This window comes from Schistocerca piceifrons, chromosome 6 (assembly GCF_021461385.2).
Source record: "Schistocerca piceifrons isolate TAMUIC-IGC-003096 chromosome 6, iqSchPice1.1, whole genome shotgun sequence".
Taxonomy (NCBI): Eukaryota; Metazoa; Arthropoda; class Insecta; order Orthoptera; family Acrididae; genus Schistocerca; species Schistocerca piceifrons.
Window position 1 is genome coordinate 519,314,947 of NC_060143.1, and position 26,254 is coordinate 519,341,200.

Sequence of the window (26,254 nt, forward strand, 5' to 3'; positions counted from 1 at the left end):
TGTTCGTCGCAAAAAAAAAAAAAAAAAAAAAAAAAAAAACTCTCCTTCCCCATGAAAAAGCAAGGCTTAACATAAGTCTGCGCACCCGAGAGGAGCTTATAAAACTTCGTTGGAATGCTCTTCCACACTCACCCTTCAGCCCGTATCTCACACCTTGGCCCAATGAAGGATGCCCTCAACCGGAAGCGTTACGTGGATGATGTGGAAGTTATTGATGCGGCAAGAAGTTGGCTCCGAAGTCGACCCGTAGAGTGGTGCCATGCGGGCATAAAGGCCTTCCCGGTGAAGTGTCGTAAGGCTGTCACGTTTAAAGGATATCATGTTGAAGAATGGGGTTTTGAAGCGAAAAGAGTGGGGAATAATACAGTGTATTGGATTTCTGAATAAACCCAACCTGCTTTCAGAAAAAAATGTGTTGCGTAACTTATTGATCGCCCTTCGTACTCCTGTTCTTTCAGTATTGTTACGTATAACGTCAGTGGCTGTAAAGTCATTTCTTCTTTCTGGAATGAAATTTTCACTCTACAGTGGTGTGTGCACTGATATGAAACTTCCTGGCACATTAAAACTGTGTGCCGGACCGAGACTCAAACTCGGGATCTTTGCTTATCGCGGGCAAGTGCTCTGCCAACTGAGCTACTCAAGCACGAATCACGGCCCGTCCTCACAGCTTTAATTCCACCAGTACCTCGTCTCCTACCTTCGAAACATCACAGAAGCTCTTCTGCTAACCTTGCAGACCTAGCACTCCTAGAAGAAAGGGACTCGCGGTCCGGCACACAGTTTTAATCTGCCAGGAAGATTCATTTCTTCTTTTCTGCACACATTTGCTCTCTACAAAAAACGCTATTCGACGATATCTCCTCTCTTCTGTTATGAATGTCAATGGCATTTGTTTAATGACAGACCTCCAGTCTGGCCAGCTCATCAGCGCTCGTCATTTACTCGCAACAGATACTGTCGGGCGCGGCCTCGCCTCCCCGTGTCCCGGAAGCTGGCGCGTTAAAGCGCTCGCCTATCCGAACAGGTCACAGTGTGAAACACACTACTGGCCATTTAAGTTGCTACACCACGAAGATGACCTGCTACAGACGCGAAAGGTTGGCACCGGTGGCGACACCTACAACGTGCTGACATGAGGATAGATTCCAACCGATTTCTCATACACAAACAGCAGTTGACCAGCGTTGCCAGGTGAAACGTTGTTGTGATGCCCCGTGTAAGGAGGAGAAATGCGTACCATCACGTTTCCGACTTTAATAAAGGTCGGATTGTAGCCTATCGCGACAGCGGTTTGTCGTATAGCGACATTGCTGCTCGCGTTGGTCGAGATCCAATGATTGTTAGCAGAATATGGAATCGATGAGTTCAGGAGGGTAATACGGAACGCCGTGCTGGATCCCAATGGCCTCTTATCACTGGCAGTCGAGATGACAGGCATCTTATCCGCATGGCTGTAACGGATCGTGCAGCCACGTCTCGATCTCGGAGTCAACAGATGGGGACGTTTGCAAGACAACAAACATCTGCACGAACAGTTCAACGACGTTTGGAGCAGCATGGAGTATCAGCTCGGAGACCATGGCTGCGGTTACCCTTGACGCTGCATCACAGACAAGAGCGGCTGCGATGGTGTACTCAGCGACGAACCTGGGTGCACGAATGGCAAAACGTCATTTTTTCGGAAGAATCCAGGTTCTGTTACAGCATCATGATGGTTGCATCCGTGTTTGGCGACATCGCGTTGAACGCACAATGGAAGCGCGTATTCGTCATCGCCATACTGGAGTATCACCCGAAGTGATGGTGTGGGGTGCCATTGGTTACACGTCTCGGTCACCTCTTGTTCGCATTGACAGCACATTGAACAGTGGACGTTACATTTCAGATGTGTTACGACCCGTGGCCCTACCCTTCATTAAATCCCTGCGAAACCCTACATTTCAGCAAGATAATGCACGACCGCATGTTGCAGGTCCTGTACGGGCCTTTCTGGATACAGAAAATGTTCGACTGCTGCCCTGGCCAGTACATTCTCCAGATCTCTCACCAACTGAAAACGTCTGGTCAATGGTGACCGAGCAACTGGCTCGTCACAATACGCCAGTCACTACTCTTGATGAACTGTGGTATCGTGTTGAAGCTGCATGGGCAGGTGTACCTGTACACGCCATCCAAGCTCTGTTTGATTCAATGCCCAAGCGTATCAAGGTCGTTATTACGGCCAGAGGTGGTTGTTCTGCGTACTGATTTCTCAGGATCTATGCACCCAAATTGCGTGAAAATGCAATCACATGTCAGTTGTAGTATAATATATTTGTCCAATGAATACCCATCTATCATCTGCATTTCTTCTTGCTGTAGCAAATTTAATGGCCAGCAGTGTGTAAGCATAAGTAAATAAACTCTGGATCACACTGCTGTATCCACTTGTATTTAAATGTAGACTCGATTGCCTAAGAATTCATAACTGTTTGTATGAATAATGATGCACACACAGTTTCTACATGGGCAAAAAATGATAAATCCTGGTATCAAATACGTCTATATGGTACATCTATACATTACGGTGTGTGGCGGAGCATACATTGTGTACCATTATAACATTCCCCTACCTTGTTCCAGTTGCTACAGTTGCTCTGGAAGGAAGACATGTTGGTGAGCCCGCATATTATTTCCAGTTAGTCCGATTTTGCCATCACAGGTCTTTCCCTAGTATCTAATACGTTACTTCTCTTGAAACATGTTCTCTCAAAATTTCATTAGTAAAACTCTCTCGTAATGCATGACGCCTCTATTGCAGCTTCTGCTACTAGAATTGTAGGACATCTCGGTTAACATTTCGCATTTAATAAACACTTTGTGCAAGGTACAACGCAGATAGCTACGAAGAAAGGATGGGTGACAGAAGAAACAAGGAAGTACAAAAATGTTCAGGGAAATTCAGGAATACAGAAACACAAGTCCCTTATGAATGAAAGAAATAGGAAGTACAGGGAAGCTGAGGCAAAATGGCTGCATGAAAAATGTGAAGAAATCGAAGCAGAAGAAATTGTCAGAAGGACTGACTCAGCATGTGGAAGAGTCAAAACAACCTTCGGTGAAATTAAAAATATGGTCGGTAACATTAGGAGTTCAATGGGGATTCCACTCGTAAATGCAGATAGGTGGGGAGATTATGCTGAAGGCTTCTGTCTAATGATGTGATAGAAGAAGGAACAGGTTCAAATGGCTCTGAGCACTATGGGACTTAACATCTGTGGTCATCAGTCCCCTAGAACTTAGAACTACTTAAACCTAACCAACCTAAGGACATCACACACATCCATGCCCGAGGCAGGATTCGAGCCTGCGACCGTAACGGTCACGCGGTTCCAGACTGAAGCGCCTAGAACCGCACGGCCACACCGGCCGGCGAAGAAACAGGAGCCGATAGCCAAGAGATAGGGGATTTTATATTGGAGTCAGACTTTAAAATACTTAGGGAAGACTTGAGATTTAATAAGAGAGAACATTCCATCGGAATTTCAAAAATCATTGGGGGAAGTGGCAAAAAAACGACTAGTCACGTTGGCGTACAGAATGTATGACACGGGCGATACAACGTCTGACTTTCCAGAAAATATCATCCGCAGTATTCCGAACATTGCAAGAGCTGGCAAGTGCGAGAATTATCGCACAATCAGCTTAACAGCTCGTGCATCCAAGTTACTGACAAGAATAACATACAGAAGAACGGAAAACAAAACTGATAATCTGTAGAATGACGATCATTTTGGCTTTAGGAAAACTAAATGCACCAGAGAGGTTGTTCTGAATGTGCTGTTGACAATGGAAGCAACGCTGACGAAAACTCAAGACACGTTGAAAGCGTTTGCCGACCTGGAAAAGCTTTCGACAATTTAAAATAGGGCAATATTTTCGGAATTCTCAGAAAAATAGGAGTAAGCTGTAGATAGGGTAAGACTGGTAATATACAATATGTACAAGAATCAAGATGGAACAGTGAAAGTGGAAGACCAAGAACGAAGTGCTCGAATAAAAAAGGTTATAAGACAAGGATTTAGTCTTCCACCCCTATTGTTCAATCCGTACATCAAAGAATCAATAACTGGAATAAAAACAGGATTCAACAATGTGAGTATAATTCAGCGTGACAGGACATCGATGATAAGATTCGCTGCAGACATTGCTATCATCAGTGAAAGTGCAGAAGATTTACAGGATCTGTTGAGTGTAATGAACAGTTTAATGAGTACAGAAAATAGATTGAAGGTAAATAGAAGAATGACGAAGGTAGTGAGAAGTAGCAGAAATGAGAAAGTGAGAAACTTAGCATCAGAACTGGTGAAGTCGAAGTAGACGAAGGTAAGGTATTCTGCTATCTAGGCAGCAAAATGACCCATGACGGGCGGAGCAAAGAGGACATAAAAAGCAGACTAGTACTGGAAAAAAAGGAGATTCCTCGTCAAAGAAGTGTGCTAGTATGAAACATTGGCCTTAATTTGAAAAAGAAATTTCTGAGAATGTACGTTTGGAGCACAGCACTGTACGATACTGAAACGTGGGCTGTGGGAAAATCGGAACGAAAGAGGACTGAAGCATCTGAGATGTGCTGCTACAGAAGAGTGTTAAAAATTAGGTGTATTGATAAGGTAAAGAATGAGGAGGCTCTCTGGAGAATCGTCGAGGAAAGGAACAGGTGGAAAACACTGACAAGAAGGTGGCATAGAATTATAGGACATCTGTTAAGACTTCCTTTGTACTACAAGGAGCTACGAAGGGTAAAATCTGTCGAGCGTTGGCAGTTACGTTGGAGCTACATGTATACGTGCACATTTGATATATTACTATCCATGATAACCAGCGTTCGGCTTGGTATTTTTTGTTGATGTTGCGAGATATATTGAAGCTATACGTGGTAGCATTGTGTGATTATGTCGATATATACTGCGCGAGTGTGCAGAAATTTGATTGTCACGGCATGTGCCTGAAGAAGAAAGCATCATGTTTTCATAATCGAGCCTAGTAAATTAACAGATCCAAATAAAGTTGTTTGGAATTAATTTCAAACTAAAGAGAATAGATAACTATTTTACGCAATAAAAGTATGTCCACTGACGTTCCCATCCCGTTAACAAAATAGAAGATAAAAGATTATTGTATTTCGCTCTGTCTCTCAACAGAGCACCAAATGACGTTACGGTTTTATTGGTTTCCTGTGACGGAAGGAGTGGGAAACTACAAGGCGATCGGAAATTCCTGTTACAGTCTTCCAGGATTTGTAGAGGGGTGTGAATACGAAATATATTGAATACCAGCCCATGTGCTAAAACGAACTGTTTCTGTTCTACGACGATTTCGGTTCAGTTGTTTAACTCATCCACTTCTGCTTGAGAAACTGAATTAGGCGTGACGCAGTACAATTACTAGGTAACAGTTCGAAAAGAAACGTAACGAAATATCCATTTATCACTTAAGCACAGTTGTCTGTATTGACAGTGAAACAGTTCGGATTTACATTATTCCAAAACAAAGCAGTACTGATGTGTTACAACAACTGCTCGATGCGGCGACTTCCAAGGTTGTTACAGACATTGTACACTTCATCCTGTCTACCCTACTGAGTACTGGGATAAATAGTTCTGTGATTTTTCTCTTTCCCTCAGCAGACATGGAAGCGTTACACATCTGACTTTAAACCGTCGTAGAACGGAAGCTGTACGTATTCGGACATGGAGTCTTATTCAAAATATTATGTAATCGCTCCCCTCTACAAGTCCTAGAAGTTGGTAACGGAGTTTACAAATACTCTTTATATCTACATCTACATAGATACTCCGAAGGCCACCGTAAGGAGCATGGCGGAGGGTCATCCTGTACCACTACTTGTCTTTTCCCCTCCTTTTCCACTCGTAAATAGAACGAGGGAAAAACGACTGTCTGTGCACCTCCACATAAGCCCTAATTTCTCTTATCTTACCTTCGTGGCCCTTACGCACAACTGTATATTGGCGGCACTAGAATCGTTCTGCAGTCAGCTTCAAATGCTGGTTCTCTAAATTTTTTTGCATTTCCCGAAAAGAACGTTGCCTTCCCTACAAGTATTTCCATTTGAGTTCCTGAAGCATCTCCATAACACGTGTGGTTCGAATCTATCGGTAACAAAGCTAGCAGTCCACTTCTGAATTGCTTCGATGTCTTCCTTCAATCCGATCCGGTACAGATCCCAAACACTGGAGCAGTACTCAAGAATAAGTCACACCAGCTCCTACATGCGGTCTCCTTAACAGGTAAACCACTCTTTCCGAAATTTCTCCCAATAAATTGAAGTCGACCATTTGGCTTCCCTACCACAGTTTTAACATGCTCGCTTCATCTCATATCGCTTTGCAACGTTACGCCCAGATATTTAAACAACTTGACTGTGTCGAGCTCGACACTACTAGTACTGTACCCGAACATTACAGGTTTGTTGCCGGCCGCGGTGGTCTAGCGGTTCTAGGCGCGCAGTCCGGAACCGCGCGACTGCTACGATCGCAGGTTCGAATCCTGCCTCGGGCATGGATGTGTGTGATGTCCTTAGGTTAGTTAGGTTTAAGTAGTTCTAAGTTCTCGGGGACTGATGACCACAGTAGTTAAGTCCCATAGTGCTCAGAGCCATTTTGAACAGGTTTGTTCTCCCTACTCACCCGCATTAACTTACATTTTTCCACATTTAGAGCTAGCTGCCATTCATTACGCCAACTGGAAATTTTGTCTGTCTTGTATCTCCCTACAGCCACTTAGCTTCGACACCTTACCGTACACCACGGCATCATCAGCAAACAACCACAGACTGCTGCCCATCCTGTCCGCCAAATTATTTATGTATATAGATAACAACAGCGGTCCAATCACCCTTCACTAGTGCACTCCTGAGGGTATCCTTGTCTGTGACGAACATTCGCCGTCCGATACAACATACTGGGTTCTATTATTTAAGAAGTCTTCGAACGAGTCACATATCTGTGAACTTACACCGTATGCTCGTAGCTTCGTTAACAGCCTGCAGTGATGCACCGTGTCAAACGCCTCCCGGGAATCTAGAAATATGTGATCTGCCTGTTGCCCTTCAGCCGTAGTTCTCACAAGGGAACCTCCCCATCGCACCCCCCTCAGATTTAGTTATAAGTTGGCATAGTGGATAGGCCTTGAAAAACTGAACACAGATCAATCGGGAAAACAGGAAGAAGTTGTGTGGAACTACGAAAAAAATAAGCAAAATATAGAAACTGAGTAGTCCATGTGCAACATAAGTAACATCAGGGACAGTGTGAGCTCAGGAGCGCCGTGGTCCCGTGGTTAGCGTGAGCACCTGCGGAACGACAGTTCCTTGGTTCAAATCTTCCCTCGAGTGAAAAGCTTATTTTCTTTATTTTCGCTAAGTTACGATCTGTCGGTTCGTTCATTGACGTCTCTGTTCACTGTAATAAGTTTAGTGTCTGTGTTTTGCGACCGCACCGCAAAACCGTGCGATTAGTAGACGAAAGGACGTGCCTCTCCAATGGGAACCGAAAACATTTAATCGCAAGTTCATAGGTCAACCGATTCTTCCACAGGAAAACACGTCTGATATATTCTATACGACACTATTGACGGCATGTGCGTCATATGACAGGAATATGTTGTCGACTCAACTAACTTGTACACTTGGCGAATGGGTAAAAAGATTCTTCTACCTTGCCCGATTTAGGTTTCCTTGTGGATGTGATAATCACTGCCAAAAGAGTGATGAAAACATAAGAGTTTGTCACATAAACTGCAACAAATGAATGCAACATTTTCACAGTCGCACAGTTTTCCCTGTGCTCTGTCAAAACATAGCTTTTTAACGTTTTCAATTTTTTCCGTGTGTAGACCGTCGAATCATGCATATGTCCAAGCAAATCTGAACGTGTCCTGGAATTTTAGAGATCGAAGTTGATTATGTGTGAGTGCCTGAACTTTGATAATTGACACACGATCACGTGAACAATACTGCTCTGTGTACCTGTGCAGCTTCGCAAAATCATATAAGCTTTTCACAAAGTACTTCACTTGCCCAAAACCAAACACATCTAACGGTTGCACAAGAGGTGTACAACCTGGAGGAATGGTAATCACGTCTACTCTCACACTAAAATTGTACAATGCCTGATCCCTATGTCCTGTATAGCTGTCAAGGAGATAATAATTGTCAGAATATAAAAAAAATTAAACTTTTCACTCGAGGGAAGACTTGAACCAATGCCCTCTCGCTCCGCACCCGCACACGCTAACCATGGGACCACGAGGCTCCTGAGCTGACACGCTCCTTGATGTTGCTTATCTTGCACATGGACTACTCAGTTTCTATATTTTGCTTATTTTTTCATAGTTCCACACAACTTCTTCCTGATTTCTTGATTGATCTGTGTTCAGTTTTTCAAGACCTATCTACTGTGCAACTTATAACTAAATCTGAGGGGGGTGCGATGGGGAGGTTCCCTTGTCAGTATATCATGTGAGAAAAGGGCAAGATGAGTTTAGCACGAGCGACGCTTCCTAAACCATGCAGATTCGTGGACATAAGGTGCTTAGCGTGAAGAAAGTTTCTTATATTCGTACTGAAAATCTTTATGTTGGGTTGGTTTCCTGCGGTGGAAGGATGTGGCAATCTGTCGTTGTGTATAGTCCCACAGAATATGAGGCATGGTGCCGTCTGTTGGGTAGTACTGTGACAGTGTGTCACGTATTCACAGCCGTACATTAGGAATGAGATGACTGCAGAGCGCCCGTGAAACACGCACGATGGAGTTTTGTGGTGGGGAGCCGTAAGGCGCGAGGAAGGCGTGGGCCGGCGCGGCCCCGTTTATCTCAGTCCGATAACGCCGCTTCCTGCCCGCTATGCCACGTCGCGAGACCGCAGGCTGACCGCGGAACAGAGCTGCCCTTCCAGGGAGGAAGTCTGATGGCTATCTGGCCCACACCGTCGGCGTCGGATGTGTCTAGCTCGCGTCAAGAAAACAAAGATTTACCACAAGCTAATACCGAGAACCGGCAACGGTCTTGCCGAAGTACATACACCGGTTCCCGTCAGATCACCGAAGTTAAGCGCTGTCGGGCGTGGCCGGCAGTTTGATGGGTGACCATCCGGGCCTCTATAGCGTCCCCAGTACTATATTACGAAAAGACTTAAAAACGGTATTTATAAAGAGAAGACATTTAAAATTTGATATATATATATATATATTATAATTTACCCGTAAAATAACAATTTCTCTGTGTGAGTTTCGAGTGCAAAGAAATATAACAAAATGATCTAAAGAGACGCTCTTTTGTTAATTTTTTAGTCGTCTTCACTTCATCTCTTGTTTTGGTTGTGTGCCGACGGCGAGTGCTGGCAAATGTAAGCATATTTGTACTAATTAAGCAGATAATATATTCATTTAATATTATTGTTCACTTTTAATTTGTAAGAGGTGATTCCGATTTCATGTCCGCTTCCTTGAATTAACCTGCATTCAAGTAATTTACAGTTCAACAATCGCAGCGGCCGATGCAGCCAACGACGCCATTAAGTTGCGATATTAACTTATAAAAAAAATTAGCGGAAGCGAAAAACTCTCCTGCTATTAACATAATATTCCTTTTTCTCCACAGCCGCACGAAGTTGCAGAAATACGTAGCTTTCAGATTCTTATTTTCAGTACCATAGCCGAGAGCCAGAGCCAGGACTCCGATTACAATACAATGGTTAACGGAGGTAAGAAAAAATACTCTCGCGCGTGTGTGGGCCGCAATTGTAATTAATAACTAAATATTTTTTGCGTTAAAGTGAACTGACTATCCGAGGAAATTAATATGAAAAGTTTATTCCATTGTTCAACTTATATTCTCATGTTTTAAGATTCAGCGAGGCTAACATTCATTAACGTGACAAATAATTTAAGATTAATACTGTTAAAAAGGAGAACTTCATGAAAGCATTTAATCGTAAATCAAAATTGAATGAGATATCAGTTTATTAAGGCCCACCATGCAAGTCGGCAAGAATCAAAATAATAATAATAATAATAATAATAATAATAATAATAATATATTAAAATACGACGGCCGACGGACGCGAGACCGCCATGCGCTGTTGCCATTTTTCGGGGTTCACTCAGTCTCGTGATGCCAACTGAGGAGCTTCTCGACCCAATAGTAGCGGCTCCGGTCAAAGAAAACCATTATAACGACCGGGAGAGCGGTGTGGTGACCATACGCCCCTCCTATCCGCATCCTCATTGAGGATGACACGGCGGTCGGATGGTCCCGATGGGCCACTTGCGGCCTGAAGACGGAGTGCAAAAATACCGAGAACCGTACTATGAGTCGAACCCGGATACACACTGCCTAAATTGTGAAGCACCCGCAAGGGGATGAGGAAACGAACTGAAACGTCACAGATTGAGAGGGTACCTGATGTTATTGCAGACATTAAAAAATACAGGAGACAGGCAAAACAATGTGAACACCTCTACTTACTTGGGAATGGTTTATTAATAAAGGGTTGGACCCCATTTGCTCATAATACAGCTGCCATAATTCTTGGAATACTAGCATATAATGATTGTATCGTCTCCAGTGGAATGTTATGCCACCCTTCTATCTCCTGTAGTGACGAGGGAGGCGGAAATCTGCTCTGAAGTCTGCACTCCGATACCGCCAACAAGGGTTCGACAATGTTCGAGTCCGGGGACTGTGCTGGCCAGGGAAGATGCTGCAGTTCAGTTGCATGATTCTTATACCACGATTGTACTGTCCTGGCTATGTGAAAGGGTGCATTAACGTCCTGAAATATGCATCATTGTTGGGGAACATCATTTGAATCATGTGGTGCACCTGATCACTCAAAATGTTCACATAATCGTTGGCTGTAACACTGCCTTTGAGAGTAACAATGGGACCAGCAGAATAAGCTGTTTCACCGAGGAAGACTGCACTGTACTTCCTTCTCTAGATTGTCACCCAGATGACAGAAGGGTAGATATCGAAATAGATGACAGAAGGATCGAAAAACAATTAAAATCGCTCAAAAGAGGAAAGGCCGCTGGACCTAATGGGATACCAATCCGATTTTACACAAAGTACGCGAAGGAACTTGTCCTTCTTCTTGTAGCGGTGTACAGTAGGTATCTAGAAGAGCGTAGCGTTCCAAAGGATTGGAAAAGGGCACAGGTCATCCTCGCTTTCAAGAAGGGACGTCGAACAGATTTGCAGAACTATAGACCTATATCTCTAACGTCGATCAGTTGTAGAAATTAGAACATGTATTATGTTCGAGGATAATGACTTTTCTGGAGACTAGAAATCTACTCTGTAAGAATCATCATGGGTTTCGAAAAAGACGATCGTGTGAAACCCACCTCGCTCTATTTGTCCACGAGACTCAGAGGGCCATAGACAAGGGTTCCCAGGTAGATTCCGTGTTTCTTGACTTCCGCAAGGCGTTTGATACAGTTCCCCTCAGTCGTTTAATGAACAAAGTAAGAGCATATGGACTATCAGACCAATTGTGTGATTGGATTGAAGAGTTCCTAGATAAAAGACCGCAGCATGTCGTTCTCAATGGAGAGAAGTCTTTCGAAGCAAGAGTGATTTCAGGTGTGCCGCAGGGGAGTGTCGTAGGACCATTGCTATTCACAGTACATATAAATGACCTTGTGGATAACATCGGAAGTTCACCGAGGCCTTTTGTGGATGATGCTGTAGTATATCGAGAGGTTGTAACAATGGAAAATTGTACTGATATGCAGGAGGATCTGCAACTAATTGACGCGTGGTGCAGGGAATGGCAATTGAATCTCAATGTAGGCAAGTGTAACGTGCTGTGAATACATAGGAAGAAAGATCCTTAAACATTTAACTACAATACAGCAGGTCAGCAATTGCAAGCAGTTAATTCCATAAATTAACTGGGAGTAGGCATTAGGAGTGATTTAAAATGGAATGATCATATAAAATTAATCGTCTGTAAAGCAGATGCCAGACTGAGACTCTTTGGAAGAATCCTAAGGAAAGGCAGTCTGAAAACAAAGGAAGTAGGTTACAGTACACTTGTTCGCTCACTGCTTGAATACTGCTCACTGGTGTGGGATCCGTACCAGATAGTGTTGATAGGAGATATAGAGCAGATCCAACGGAGAGCAGCGCGCTTCGTTACAGGATCATTTAGTAATCGCGAAAGCGTTACGGAGATGACAGATAAACTCCAGTGGAAGACTCCGCAAGAGAGACGCTCAGTAGCTCTGTACGGGCTTTTGTCGAAGTTTCGAGAACATACCTCCACCGAGGAGTCAAGCCTTATACTACTCCCTCCTACGTATACCTCGCGAAGAGACCATGAGGATAAAATCAGAGAGATTAGAGCCCACACAGAGGCATACCGACAGTCTTTCTTTCCACGAACAATACGAGACTGGAATAGAAGGGAGAACCGACAGAGGTACTCAAGGTACCCTCCGCCACACACCGTCAGGTGGCTTGCGGAGTATAGATGTAGATGTAGATACCATGATATGGCTGCCCACACCACCACACTTCCACCTCTATGCTTGGAATCAAGCAATCAGGATTGTAGGTTTCTTTTGGCTTTCTCCAGACGTTATCCCGGTCCCATGTTGGAAATAACGTAAACGTTGACTCGTCGTACCATATGACGTGTTTCCACTGATCAGTCATCCAGGATTCATGTTCCTGACACCATGTTTTACGTTTCTTCGCGTTGGTTGTCGTCACTAATCGTTTCGGTACAGCAGCTCGTCCATGAATGCTCGCTTTATGGAGTTCTCGGCGGACAGTGTCGCTGGATACGGGGTCTCGAAGATGGCTATTGAATTCTGCTGTCACTTTAGCCGCCGTAGTTTTGTGTTGTTTTGACACAATTCGTGTTAGCGTCCGACGATCTCTGTCATTTAGTTTCGATCTGCGACCTCTATTACGTTTACACGAGGATCTCCTTCCATGTTTTGTGTAGGCTGCTATGACTGTTGAAACAGTTGCTCTTTGAACATTCAATAAGTTGACTGTCTTGGTTACTGATGGTCCAGCTAACCGGACCCCCACAATCTGCCCTCTTTGGACCATTGTTAGGTCTTTCATTGCACCCCGACCTCAGCCTCTGAATGCAATCGCAAAGTGTGCACTACTCGTAAACAACCTGCACTTATATCTGGTTCGTACTGAACACGCGCAGTTCAGCACGACACGTGGCTTACATGTGTTGTTGACCGTTAAACACAACCGTCCGATTACTCCACTGTTCGCATTATTTTGGCTATACCCTGTAGAGTGAAATTTAGAAAAGAATTTTGCAGTATAAGCCGACTAGCCCACTTACCAGTCACGATGTTGCACCCGCCAAGCCCCCTCCCCCCCTTCCCCCACCACACCCGCCTGCCTTGATCGTTACACTGATGCGCTTGGGAAGGTTTCATAAATCGCTAGGTTCCTCCCTGAGGCAAGCTGACCTGCAATTAAAAAGTTATCACTGGTGCTGAGCCTCAGTCACTCGCCATTTTCTTAAAAGAATAAACCGCATTTGACTGTATTTACCTTCTGTACTGTCTGGATTTCGTTTGAGTTATTGAGTTTAATTGGAGGGAGTATGAGCTGAGGAATGAAGCTATAAGGAGCTGTAAGGAGCTATCCGCGTGGCCTATTCACCATGGTATTAGCTCTTGGCGGGCGACTAATGTTGCTGTGACGCTGCCCTGTGTGAGTCATCGAGCACCCACGTGGCTTGTGCAGTGACTTATCAGAAGAGGACCGAGCTGTCAGGGCACTGTTCTCCGTCATTTTGGTCTGTCTTCCTTCTGTTTGTTGGGTACGGATGCCCGTGTTTCCATGGTATTCGAAGGGCAATGAGATTCCAAGATCTGGTAGACATTTTAAACTGATTCATTGGCTGATATTTCAGTATAATTTGTTTTGTCTGTTAACCATATGTATACGAGGTGCTTGTGAGTCTTTAGCCAGCGTAAATCTTATTTTGAAGGTTGGCAGTGTTCATTAGCATATGCCTTACCTGTTCTTGCCCCGCCCCCCCCCCCTCCCCTCTTAATTCTTCGGATTTTCAAAGTAAATGATTGGTCATGTAATTTGCAATTGGAGCCGCAGCCCTCATTCGCCGAGGCAGATGGAAAACCACCTAAAAACCATCCACAGACTGGCCGGTTCACCGGACCTCGACACAAATCCGCCGGGCGGATTCGTGCCGGGGACCAGGCGCTTCTTTCCGCCCGGAAAGCGGTGCGTTAGACCGCATGGCCAACCGGGCGGGCATACGTGGCGTATAAATTTTAGTCTGCTCCAGGACGGATTCGGTCTCTCCAAACCGCTATGAACTAATACCATGAGCTATGAATGTCATGCGAGTATCCTTGTGGCTGTTTTAATGGTTTGCCAAAAAGGAAATTTTTTTGTTATTATTGTATTATTGCTGAAACGATTTTTTAAAAATATTTGTATCTGGTTTCATACATCTTTTGGTTAAATTATTAAAAAGCAGTAAGTTTTCATGGTTTTAGGTAAGAGTTCAGATTAATTAATTCTACCCTAAGAGTTACCTATTTGATGCACGGCTGAGTGTGGGAATTCTGTCTAATTAAAATTATTTATGCTGCAGGTTCCACTGTTGGTAGCTACTACCCACTTACTCACGGCCTGTCAGCTTGCTTAGCCGGCTGCTTACGTCATTTGGAGAGCATACTCTCGGTAGCTCTTACCGCTATTTGTCTTTCGCGCTGTTTCCTCCAACCGCAGCCGCACTACTTAATGTTCCTGTTCAAGTTTATGCTTGAAATAATTCTGAATTTGTATCCGTTAGCTGTGTCCTTTACCTTAACGAAATTTTTATTTCCGTTCGAAGTCCGAGATGCATGTTAATCTATTGTAACTTAATTATTCTTGTGTTATTGGAAAATGTGTTAAATCTTCAATTGAAGTGTGTTTCTCGGTTTAAAATTAACTTGCCTAGATATTGGTGCCAAATCGCTTTTCATTGTTTTAAGTATGTGAGCCGTGCTGCAGCTCGCGTTGGTGCTGTTGTAGGTTTGCGTCCTCTGCTGGAGGTCAGACTGTATCGTTTAGTTAACATGTTTGCGGTTGTTTGTATTCTTGTGGTGACTGGCGCCACTTGGTTTTGCAAGTGTTGCCTGTCCGCTAGTGGCAGCAGCGGCGTTATAGATATGTAGTAACTGTGGCTCTATCTTTGAGGTGACGTCTTGGTTCTTCCGGGTCGTGTGAGTGAGCAGTTCAGTTGGGGATTCCGGAGGAACCAACAGGGCAGTGGGAGAACACGCCGGGACCACTGGCGGCACGCATGCACTGCAAGATGGAGGGTACGCGACATAGTCATCAACCGGATCCAACAAGCTTTAAGTTGAGTGGATTTTAATCCTGGTAGTGAAACCGCCACCATTATGAGATCTCACGATTCTTCAGTGACTTGGGTTCTTCTTGCTGCTTGCAGTGTCGCCGAGACGAAGAGCAGCGAGTGGAGTGCTTGGGGAAGGCGGATCTGATTAGCTTTCCTCGACTTCTTGTTACTAATTGCTCCATTCTATGTGTTACTATTTGTTAAGTTCAACCAGCGGTATTTTTCCTGCCTGGTGGCCTCTAATGACCCAGTGACCTGCCCTGGAGGTTAGTGTATGTAACGGCAGTGTACGTTTCCTCGCCTTGCCGCTGCTTTCCGGTAAGGCGTGTAGTTTTGACAGCTTTCTTGATTGTAGGCCGGTTGGTGATTCTTCTACTCTGGTGGTAGTGGTTCCTTTCTCCTTTTGGACTCTCTAAACACGGCATTCTGAGTACGTAGTGCTGACTGCTGGTTCCGGCTTTGGCGTGTTGTTCCATCACTGCATTGGTTAGCGGACGATAGGTAGCGTCAGCAGATTATCATTAGTCATTCGTTAGACTGCCACTAGTCTGATTTACCATCTTGTGAAGTGAATGCTGCTCTTGGCTGCCTTTCTCATCTCTGGCGAAAGTGTTTTTGGCCTGACATACTGAGAGGTCGATTCCTGGAGCATCTTTTGTCTCGCCTGCTTGGTGATCAGTTGCCTGTCTTTTAAATTAACTTTTGCTAATGCCTTGCTGTTTGACAGAATGTTTGTTACATTTTTTAAATAATTGTCATTCTTGGCGTTAAAGGCCTTCATCCGTGACTGTCGCTACTTGTCTTAAAATTATAATGTGGCAATTGTATTTTAGCAGTTAACCTTTAAGACCTTGGTGATTTGTTTTCAATATTTTAATAACTGTAGTTTGTAAGTTGCAACAAGTTAAACAATTATTAATTTATTGCCATTAAGGCCTTCAGCCATGAAACAGTTCTTAAATTATTGTCATTATTTTAATTTATTGTTGATTTTAAATAAAGTGTGTCATTAAAAGAAAATTCAACCAAAAGTAACTGATTATGGCCCTGTCCACACTCGTAAACGAACCCTGCCTTCCTTGACCACCAGGTCTCAGTATGGTTTTTGGTTTTTCTAATTAGTCAAGTTAACATCACGTTTTATTCTCAGGGTTTGGCAATTAAGGCCGTTCTGTTCTGGTACTGTTGTTTAGATTTACGTATGCCTTTATTATGGCTTTACCATTACTACATTCTGTGTCTTACATTGCCCGTGTCTTGCCTTATAAAGTCATCCTGGGTTAAACTTAACGTCAAATTCTCTGTAATTTTTTTAAAAAATTGGCTTGAATTTTAAATGAGAGTCCCATTTCTTGGCCTTTTAATTAATTAAAAAATAAATAAAAGCTTAATTGGCTGCCATGTGACCTAAACTGTGAAACAAATTTGTGTTCTACCAGAGAATGAAGTGTGTAAAATTCCCACTGGTCCAGCTCTTGCTGGTTTTCCATCCTGGCTGAATTAAGAAGCCGTAATTATTACTATTCTGAGTCATTCAGATCAGCTAAAACTATTTTTGTAATTGTTAATTGATCTTCTGGATACCTGGTTGGCTCAGAGCCTGTCCACAGATCTGTGGAGCTTGGTGGCTAAATGAGTATATCCACATTACACAGGTAACTGATAGAGACACGTGCCTTGTGTGGACGAGTGTCACACTGTTGAAAAATGGCAACACGATACTGTCACGTTAGAAGTAACACATGAGTCGGGAGTGTGTCGGTCTGTCATCAGACCAGTAGTGAGCCGATATCATACTCAACAACACCACGCAACATGGACACCGGGATTAACATCGTTATGACGGACCTCAAGAGTGCCGCTGTATATCTAGTGATGGTCATTCTGGGTAGTGAAGAGCTGCGATTCGTTACTGAGCACAAGACGACGCCACACTTCTTCGGTCCACGCATCTTGGTCACCTCACCACTCCAAACACAGCCGTTTGTGTTGTGATGTCCAACCTAAGCATGTGACAGTAATTCCCAAGGCTGGCTGCTATTAATCTCCGACTAAAGATGCGGTATGACGTAGAATGTTACAGGGAGTCTATTACTTGTTATGGGATCGCAGGCGCAGGTGAGTGAAGGTGTTTCGATGTGTTTGGTGCACAATACGGTGATCCTCGCTTATGATGGTCAGACGTGGTCAATCTGAACCTACAGCGGCGAGTATGCCGGCCCTTACTTTCCCATGCAGTTCAACATCGGACCACTGTCACATCTGGCTACCCCATAAACCAGGGTTTTGCACGACACTACGAGCCGGACAAATAGAAAATTATGTGGAAAGGTGCTATGGAATCAAACTGCTGAGGTCATCGGTCCCTAGGCCTATACACACCACTTAATCTAACGTAAACTAACTTACGCCAAGGACAACACACACATCCATGCCCAAGGGAAGACTCGAATCTCCGACGGAAGGGACACGTTCAGCACAAAAGCGTACAGGCCGAACTCATCTCTTGACAGACAGAGACCGCCGACATTTGAAGAGGGTCGTAATGTGTAATAGGCAGACATCTATCCAGACCATCACACAGGAATTCCAAACTGCATTAGGATCCTCTGCAAGTACTACGACAGGCGGGAGGTGAGAAAACTTGGATTTCATGGTCAAGCGGCTACTCATAAGCCACACATCAAACCGGTAAATGCGAAACGATGCATCGCTTGGTGAAAGGAGAGTAAACATTGGACTATTGAACAGTGGAAAAACATTGTGTCGAGTGACGAATCCCAGTACACAATGTCGCGATCCGATGGCAAGGTGTGGGTATGGCGAATGTCCGGTGAATGTCACCTGCCAGTGTGTGTAGTGCCAACAGTAAAATTGGGAGGCGGTGGTGTAATGGCGTGGTAGTGTTTTTCATGGAGGAGGCTTGCACCCCTTGTTGTTTTCAGTGGCACTATCACAGCACAGGCCTACATTGATGTTTTAAACACCTTCTTGCTTCCAACTGTTGAAGAGAAGTTCGGCGATGGCGATTATATCTTTCAACACGATCGAGCACGCGTTCATAATGCACGGCCTGTGGCGGAGTGGTTACACGACGATAAAATCCCTGTAATGGACTGGCATGCACAGAGTCCTGACCTGAATCCTATAGAACACCTTTGGGAAGTTTTGGAACGCCCACTCCGTGCGACGCCTCACCGACCGACATCGATACCTCTCCTCTGTGCAGCACTCCGTGAAGACTGGGCTACCATTCCCAAAGAAACCTTCCAGCACCTGATTGAACGTATGCCTACGAGAGTAAGCTGTCATTAGGGCTAAGGGTGGGCCAACACCATGTTGAATTCCAACTTTACCGATGGTGGGCGCCACGAACCACGAACTTTTAACTCATTTTCAGCCGGGCATCCGGATACTTTTGATCACATGGAGTATCTTATAATGTGGGTATCTACTTTTGTCTGTTGGGCAAAGCTCGGGAAACTTGCACGCAGCGGAAATCTCAGTCTGACGGCTACTCGGTACAGTTTGGCCTGTTGACTAACTTGAACAGGCGAGCAAGAGGTGATTTAGAACTGCTGATTCTGGAGTATGTATACAATACTGAGAGATTGAAAATTTGACCCTATAGTGACGTGGATGGTTGACGACGACGTGTGACTACCAGCAGGGGCACCACGCTCTCAGTATATGCTACACAGGTTACATGTCATATGTGTTTTCATGGACCTCGTTTAACAGTGTTCAGATGTAAGTGATATTATGAAATTCTTTTATTTGGTTTTTTGTCTTTTTCGTGTGACATAGATCTGAAAAATAAATTTTAAAAAATTGTTAAGAAGGCAGTCACTGCGTAAAGTTAGAGCAGTATGGCTTAAAGAACTACGTAGGCTTCTGAAGCAGTTGTCAATTCTTCTGGATGTTGCACGATGTCACAGAATACTCCTAAATGTATGTGAGTGTTTTATATTTCATATAATGATGCGCCCCGAAATCCAGAAGAGGTGAGGGAGAAGGAGAACACGTAAATACTATTCGATAAAAACCCAGTTCTAAGCAAAGAAGGGAAAGCAGAAAGGTGGAAGAAGTGTATAGAGGGTCTATACAAGGGCGATGTACTCGAGGACAATATTACGGAAATGGAAGAGGATGTAGATGAAGATGAAATGGGAGATATGATACTGCGTGAAGAGTTTGACAGAGCACTGAAAGATCTGAGTCGAAGCAAGGCCCCGGGAGTAGACAACATTCCATTGGAACTACTGACAGCCTTGGGAGAGCCAGTCCTGACAAAACTCTACCATCTCGTGAGCAAGATGTATGAGACAGGCGAAATACTCTCAGACTTCAAGAAGAATATAATAATTCCAATCCCAAAGAAAGCGGGTGTTCACAGATGTGAAAATTACCGAACAATCAGTTTAATAAGTCACGGCTGCAAAATACTAACGCAAATTCTTTACAGACGAATGGAAAAACTAGTAGAAGCCGACCTAGGGGAAGATCAGTTTGGATTCCGTAGAAATGTAGGAACACGTGAGGCAATACTGACCCTACGACTTATCTTAGAAGAAAGATTAAGGAAAGGCAAACCTACGTTTCTAGCATTTGTAGACCTAGAGAAAGCTTTTAACAATGTTGACTGCAATACTCTCTTTCAAATTCTGAATGTGGCAGGGGTAAAATACAGGGAGCGAAAGGCTATTTACAATTTGTACAGAAACCAGATGGCAATTATAAGAGTCGAGGGACATGAAAAGGAAGCAGTGGTTGGGAAGGGAGTGAGACAGGGTTGTAGCCTCTCCCCGATGTTATTCAATCTGTATCTTGAGCAAGCAGTGAAGGAAACATAAGAAAAATTCGGAGTAGGTATTAAAATCCATGGACAAGAAATAAAAACTTTGAGGTTTGCCGATGACATTGTAATTCTGTCAGAGACAGCAAAGGACTTGGAAGAGCGGTCGAACGGAATGGATAGTGTCTCGAAAGGAAGATATACACTCCTGGAAATGGAAAAAAGAACACATTGACACCGGTGTGTCAGACCCACCATACTTGCTCCGGACACTGCGAGAGGGCTGTACAAGCAATGATCACACGCACGGCACAGCGGACACACCAGGAACCGCGGTGTTGGCCGTCGAATGGCGCTAGCTGCGCAGCATTTGTGCACCGCCGCCGTCAGTGTCAGCCAGTTTGCCGTGGCATACGGAGCTCCATCGCAGTCTTTAACACTGGTAGCATGCCGCGACAGCGTGGACGTGAACCGTATGTGCAGTTGACGGACTTTGAGCGAGGGCTTATAGTGGGCATGCGGGAGGCCGGGTGGACGTACCGCCGAATTGCTCAACACGTGGGGCGTGAGGTCTCCACAGTACATCGATGTTGTCGCCAGTGGTTGGCGGAAGGTGCACGTGCCCGTCGACCTGGGACCGGACCGCAGCGACGCACGGATGCACGCCAAGACCGTAGGATCCTACGCAGTGCCGTAGGGGACCGCACTGCCTCTTCCCAGCAAATTAGGGACACTGTTGCTCCTGGGGTATCGGCGAGGACCATTCGCAACCGTCTCCATGAAGCTGGGCTACGGTCCCGCACACCGTTAGGCCGTCTTCCGCTCACGCCCCAACATCGTGCAGCCCGCCTCCAGTGGTGTCGCGACAGGCGTGAATGGAGGGACGAATGGAGACGTGTCGTCTTCAGCGATGAGAGTCGCTTCTGCCTTGGTGCTAATGATGGTCGTATGCGTGTTTGGCACCGTGCAGGTGAGCGCCACAATCAGGACTGCATACGACCGAGGCACACAGGGCCAACACCCGGCATCATGGTGTGGGGAGCGATCTCCTACACTGGCCGTACACCACTGGTGATCGTCGAGGGGACACTGAACAGTGCACGGAACATCCAAACCGTCATCGAACCCATCGTTCTACCATTCCTAGACCGGCAAGGGAACTTGCTGTTCCAACAGGACAATGCACGTCCGCATGTATCCCGTGCCACCCAACGTGCTCTAGAAGGTGTAAGTCAACTACCCTGGCCAGCAAGATCTCCGGATCTGTCCCCCATTGAGCATGTTTGGGACTGGATGAAGCGTCGTCTCACGCGGTCTGCACGTCCAGCACGAACGCTGGTCCAACTGAGGCGCCAGGTGGAAATGGCATGGCAAGCCGTTCCACAGGACTACATCCAGCATCTCTACGATCGTCTCCATGGGAGAATAGCAGCCTGCATTGCTGCGAAAGGTGGATATACACTGTACTAGGGCCGACATTGTGCATGCTCTGTTGCCTGTGTCTATGTGCCTGTGGTTCTGTCAGTGTGATCATGTGATGTATCTGACCCCAGGAATGTGTCAATAAAGTTTCCCCTTCCTGGGACAATGAATTCACGGTGTTCTTATTTCAATTTCCAGGAGTGTAGGATGAACATCAACAAAAGCAAAACGAGGATAATGGAATGTAGTCGAATTAAATCGGATGATGCTGAGGTAATTAGATTAGGAAATGAGACACTTAAAGTAGTAAAGGAGTTTTCCTATTTGGGGAGCAAAATAACTGATGATGGTCGAAGTAGAGAGGACATAAAATGTAGACTGGCAATGGCAAGGAGAGCGTTTCTGAAGAACAGAAATTTGTTAACATCGAGTATAGATTTAAGTGTCAGGAAGTCGTTTCTGAAAGGTTTTGGACAAGAAGAGAATAGAAGCTTTTGAAATGTTTTGCTACAGAAGAATGCTGAAGATTAGATGGGTACATCACATAACTAATGAGGAGGTATTGAATAGAATTGGGGAGAAGAGGAGCTTGTGGCACAACTTGACTAGAAGAAGGGATCGTTTGGTAGGACATGTTCTGAGGCATCAAGGGATCACCAATGTAGTACTGGAGGGCAGCGTGGAGGGTAAAAATCGTAGAGGGAGACCAAGAGATGAATACACCAAGCAGATTCAGAAGGATGTAGGTTGCAGTAGTTACTGGGAGATGAAGAAGCTTGCACAGGATAGAGTAGCGTGGAGAGCTGCATCAAACCAGTCTCAGGACTGAAGACCACAACAACAACAACAAAAACCCCTATTGATCTTGAACAATGTCATCGTAAAATTGTGGACTTGTTTGTCCTTCGTTCGAGTCACTTAATAGAAGTAATATTCTCTCGTGCACTTAACGCTTCTCCACATCAGTCAGAAGTTTTTGTGTCAGGTTATTTTAAGTTTCTCGGATGTTGATGAAGTAATGCGACATTCCTACGTCACGCACTCATCCACTAAGTTTTCCTTCACCTTTCCTTTGCCTGCGTTGGCTTCGATCGCAAATATAACTCATACGCCTTTTTAACGTTCGGTGGAATGGGATGTCTTTCAGTCTTAGTTGTAAACTCGCCAAACACATAACAGAAGAGATGTGTTGAATTAACACACGTTCTGGACATCGCTGAGTATAAGAAACACGCGTACACGCACAACAATATTCTTCACGTTAGCAGACGTACACACGTGAAGAATCGATACTGTGTAATTTCATGGTCGTTGATTGATGCAACTGCAACTTCCTTTTACCAGTCTCAAGTGGGTAGGCTCTCTGCACCCACCACTAGGCAACAATAATATTCCTAAAATAACGGCCGGCCGGTGTGGCCGAGCGGTTCTAGGCGCTACAGTCCGGAACCGCGCGACCGCTACGGTCGCAGGTTCGAATCCTGCCTCGGGCATGGATGTGTGTGATGTCCTTACGTTAGTTAGGTTTAAGTAGTTCTAAATTCTAGGGGACTGATGACCTCAGATGTTAAGTCTCATAGTGCTCAGAGCCATTTGAACCATTTTCAACCTAAAACAACAGAATGCGATAAGCGCCGCGACAACATAAATAAAGTATACTAGAACAAATAAGCCCTCGGTCACAAATATTAAGTCAAAATTGACCAGGTTTCGACGCTTCAGAATTAGACTAACTGTCTTGTTGCAACCCTTGTTCACAGTACGAGCAGCCCTTAGCGGCTCGCCATCTCACAACTATTCATGACGTCGCCTTTCCGGCTTAGATCTTTTTTAATATGTGACTTGTAAGTACTGCATCTTTTCCAGTCAGTACAAACTTTAATTTTATTAATGTATTATATACCTAATATGTTTTAGAACAGTTAGTCTAATTCTGAAGACGACGCTCATAGTAGCGTCGAAACCCGGTCAATTTTGACTTAATATTTGTGACCGAGGGCTTATTTGTTCTAATATAATTCTGACACGGTCACTGAACCTTAGCAGCTATGTTCAAAGTTTTATAAATGAAGTAGCCGAGCGCAGATAAAATTGGGTTTCCAGAAGAAAGTTTAGGGGATAGCGAACAGTGGTTTTCACCATGGCCATCAGGGCACTGAACTACATAACAGCCACATATTTTTGTTCTGCGGAAAATTTGACTGTCGCAATTTTCAAGTCTGTGTTTTTGTCAGCTTATGCAGAACAAAGCATTATGGCAAGAAGTTTTAACTGAATGGTTCGACGAAAGGGATCAACAGATTTTGAGATTCATAGACAAAAAGAGTATTCCTTGCCCGGAAAAGCAATCGCAGCTCTGCTTCCAGGTAACCACATCATCAGGAAAGCAGAGCCGAAGTTCAGAGGCGAGCTCGGGTAGACGAGAATCGGTGAGGGATGCTTAAATACCAAGAAATGCGACATCTTGCTGACCAAAACAACACTCGAGCATTTGTCTGTGTTACCAAGCTAGTGCGTGGGCCATCATCTCAATATTTAAACCCTATAAAGCCTGCAGACGTTGCTATACTAGGACAGAAAGCGTTTCTTTAAATGACAACCGGGAGGAACTATTTCAGTAATTTTTGAAGGCGCCTTATTCTAACTCAGAACCAGTTTTAGAGGGGTCAGTCACGGACGCTTAAAAGTATGAAAGGTGGCTAAACTGAGTCACAGCGCCAGAGATTGCGCCAAAGATTATTATTCCGCCGCCTCCACTGGGCGGTAGTAGTTCAGAGGATGTCGAGGGCAGTTGTTGTTCGGTTGGGCGAGAGATTAGATGCTGTTCGGTTGGTGTAATGTATAGACGGAATAAGTTGCAATTGTCAGAGTGTATTTGAGGAGATGGGCTTTTGATTTATGATGCTGGTATAATGGAAAATTTTCGTCAATATATAATGAGGTAAAAAGGTATTACAGTTTTCTTTAATGACAATGCCTCTTGCTCACAGGTACAGTCAACAAAGCATATGGCTCGTGTTCATTTATTAGACTTGTAATTCTGGTTTCTATGTGCAATTATAGTATTTATGGTTTTTCAATTAGTTCATTGTAAATGGTATTTAAAATATTTTGTCGTATTGAGAAAGAACCGAGCCAGATACATGTACGTTGAGTCACACTACCACACACAGAACAGTTACACTTGCGCTTTGTTGTTTCGTAGCTTTTATAGTTGCAGGGGATTTAATTAATCAATTGTGTTAATGGAAATTCCTTGTCACTCTTTATTTTTTATTTTATGCAGTCAGATTGCGTGCTAATAGAAGTCAGGGCCAACCGATTACGAGACTTCGTAACCGCTCTCACAGCTACTAAAACTATTGCATTTATAGTCTTTCCCTTTTAATTAAGCCCCCATGCAAGGACAAATTAACAAAGCAGACGGGATTCCTCTTGACTTCTTCTAAGACTTGTTACGTCGAAACCTATTGTGACCTTCTTCGCTGTTAGTGAACTTTTCAGAAATACAAGATTTAAACGTATAACCTTTAATTTCGTTTTTTTTTTTTTTTTTTTGTAAATATTGGAAAAATATAAAACACAATGCTTCAAACGTGTATTATTTGTGCAACGTGAATATAAATACAGGAAGACATTTGACAGCCCTATGAATGACACATAGACTTCCACATTTTTACACAGAAGTTGACTGTAGTTAGAGAGAAATCCAGCCTATTAATCAGTAGTATACCTTTAGGAGCGCAGCGCAAATTTAGACAGATTTTGAAACTTGGCGAGAAGAAGACATGGTGTGCCATGATTTTAATTATTCTACATTGGGGGCGTGGGGGGGGGGGGAGGGGGAGAGCTACTGAAAACTGAATTAATCTCGGCATAATAATTTTCTGTTAATGTTCTGGAAAGTGCCTTACAGTGCTGGAAGAATCCTTGATGTAATTGTTGAGGTGCTTTCGAAGAACGATATATCTCGGTTTCTTCGTTATCGTGATTTCGAAAACCGGCTGATAAGATTGAGAATTCTTATGAATTGAGCAAAAATCAGGAAGGAGAAGAGTTTTTTTTCACAAGACCGAAGAGAAGAGTGACGTATGACAGTTTTATCATCTTACTTTCAGAATTTTTTCAGATTTAGATAAGTCAACTGCAAGATTATCTCTATGTAACACTGATCTTTTTATATTCCGTCCAGACACTGGGGTCGATGCTTTCAGCGAACAGTGACTCAATCAGATTGACCACGAGCAGGATTGTGTATAAATGTGTAAGCGCAGACATTAACTATGAAGTCGTTTTTGTCTTTTACTGAACATTTATTTTTTATAATTAGACTGCTGTGCGTTGTACATATAAGGCTCATTAAAACCAGCGATGTTATTCTTTGAAATTTTTACAATTAAATCGAGTAATGCAGTTTGAATCATATATTTCTTGCGACGTGCTCCTCTACACAAATTTTGTTGCCGTCCAGCCGCAGTTTTATGCAATGTTTGAAGCAAGTAATACAGTTTGGAGAAGAAGTTAATTCTTTTGTTCCTATGTCATTAACAATGTCTATAGCCCAGTCGCGAAATATAGTACGGCTGACATTTGCTTTTGTCTGGTTTGAGAAA

The 26,254-nt window shown here is 44.0% G+C and overlaps 1 protein-coding gene across 3 annotated transcripts in view; it reads right to left on the reverse strand.

Annotated features, from left to right (window-relative positions):
- The window catches only part of LOC124802909 (synaptotagmin 1-like), a 1,021,155-nt gene that overhangs the window by 853,376 nt on the left and 141,525 nt on the right, over positions 1-26,254 (reverse strand). The gene's annotated exons all lie outside the window — the stretch shown is intronic.